Source organism: Penaeus vannamei, chromosome 1, assembly GCF_042767895.1.
Source record: "Penaeus vannamei isolate JL-2024 chromosome 1, ASM4276789v1, whole genome shotgun sequence".
NCBI classification, from domain to species: Eukaryota; Metazoa; Arthropoda; class Malacostraca; order Decapoda; family Penaeidae; genus Penaeus; species Penaeus vannamei.
Genome location: NC_091549.1, coordinates 22,431,842 through 22,434,341, shown reverse-complemented (window position 1 = coordinate 22,434,341; position 2,500 = coordinate 22,431,842).

The window sequence follows — 2,500 nt, the reverse complement described above, 5'->3', positions numbered from 1 at the left end:
TTTTACCTTTAAGTTATCACCATTCTTCTATTTGTCATTTTTTTAAAATTAAGAACAGCAATAAGAGAACAATAATCACAACCAAAAAAATGGTAATATCCGGCAATGATGTCAAGAACAATGAAAATAATAATAATTGTTACAATCATACTCTTTCAAAATAACCGCTTCTAACAATACCAATATTATCTAAAGAAAAAGAAAAGTAGTGAACAATATGAACAAGTGCGTCCAAAATAACAATACTAATATTACCAGACGCAGAAGAACAATAATGAACAATATGTACATTCAAAATAACCGCTTCTAACAATAACAATATATAAAAAAGAAGAAGTAGTGAACAATAACAATAAATAACAGTAATAATAAGTAGTTAACAATAACAAGAAGAACAAGAATGAACAATAACAATAGGTATAAAAGAGTAGAGGTGGAAGAGGGGGGCGGAGGAAGAGGAAGAAGAAGAACCCCACTCCTGAATAAAAGGGGGAAACAGAAAGAAGAAGAAGAAGGGGAGAAAAAAGCCTTTTTTATTGCCTATTAAAGCTTATAATGGAGAGGGAATTGGAGAAAGAGAGTTAGAGATCAAGGCAGAGAAGAATGGGCTTTAATAATACATGAAGAGCCGAAGAGAGGGCGAGGGGGAAATGGAAGTGAGGGGGGGGGGAGGCGGAAGGGGACGAGGAGGGGGGAGGGAGGAGGGAAGAAGAGGGGAGAGATGGACAGAAGGGGAAATAGAAGACAGCAGAGAATAATAATGGGATTTTTTTTATTTTTTGATTTTTACGACTAATACAATCTTTATTTTTTAGTTATCATTATTGGTTTTCATTGTTATCGCTATTATCATTATCATAACGATGATAACAGTGACATTTGTATTATTATTATCATTATTATCACTAGTAGTAGTAGTTTTAAAAGTTGTAATGATAATGATGATAGTGACAATGATAACAATCGCAATGATAATGAGAATGACATTGATAAGAGTAACAATGATAATGATAATCATAATGATAACAGTAGTAATAATAATATTGATAATAAAACCAATAATAACAATGAAAATGTAATGATAATCATGATAATAATAGTAGTAGCACTAATAATGATAATCTTAATAATGATAATAATGGTAATAATGATAATAATGATAAGAAATGAAAATGATAATAATAACAATGATTATTATTATTATCATTATCATTTCATTATTATTACTATTATCATTGCTATTATTATTATTGTTATTATAAATCGCATTATCATTGTTATTATTAATTTAATTATTATTATAATCATTATCATCATCATTATTATCATTGTTATCATTATTATCACTATTAGTATTATCATTATCATTATTATTGCTATTATCATTATTGTTATTACTTCTATCATTTTTATTATCCTTATCATTATTCTTATTGTTGTTATATTCTTATTCTTATTTTATTTTATTAATCTTATTATCATGATAATAATTATTATCATTATGATTGTTATTATCATCATTGTTATCATTATTATCATTATTGTTATCACTCTTATAATTACTATAATCATTATTGTTATTGGTATTATCGTTATTAATATTCCTTTTCAATTATCATTGTGGCTGTTTTCATTTTTATTTTTGTGTACAGGTTGCTGCGTTCATAATTATCGTTGTTAATATCACTCTTATCCCCACTTTAGTTATTATGGACATCATTATTACTATCATTGTTTTTATTACTATTCTATTATTGCTGTTGTTATTATCATTATAATAATCTTTATCGTTATTATTATCATTACTATTATTATCATCATTATTATTGTTGTTATTATCATAATTATCATCGTAACAATTATTATTATCATTATTGTTGTAATCATTATTATTATTATTATAATCATTATCGTGAATATCATTCATTATCACTATTTTCATTATTATCATCATCATTAGTAGTAGGGGTAGTAATATTGAATCTATTATCGTTATTTTCTTTATCATTATTATCAGCTTTATTACTATCACCATCATCATTATCAATTTTGTTATTATCACTATCATTATCATCATTATAATTTTTGTTATTATTATTATTATTATTATTATCAGTATCATTACTATCATTATTAGTATTATTGTTATCATTATCATTATTATTATTATTATTATTATTATTATTATTATTATCATTATTATTATTATTATTATTATTATCATTATTATTATTATTATTATTATTATTATTATTATTATTATTATTATTATTATTATTATTATTATTATTATTATTATTATTATTATTATTATTATTATTATTATTATTATTATTATTATTATTATTATTATTATTATTATTATCATTATTATTATTATTATTATTATTATTATTATCATTATTATTATCATTATTATTATTGCTATTGGTATTATCATTATTATTATTATTATTATTATTATTATTATTATTATTATTATTATTATTATTATTATTAT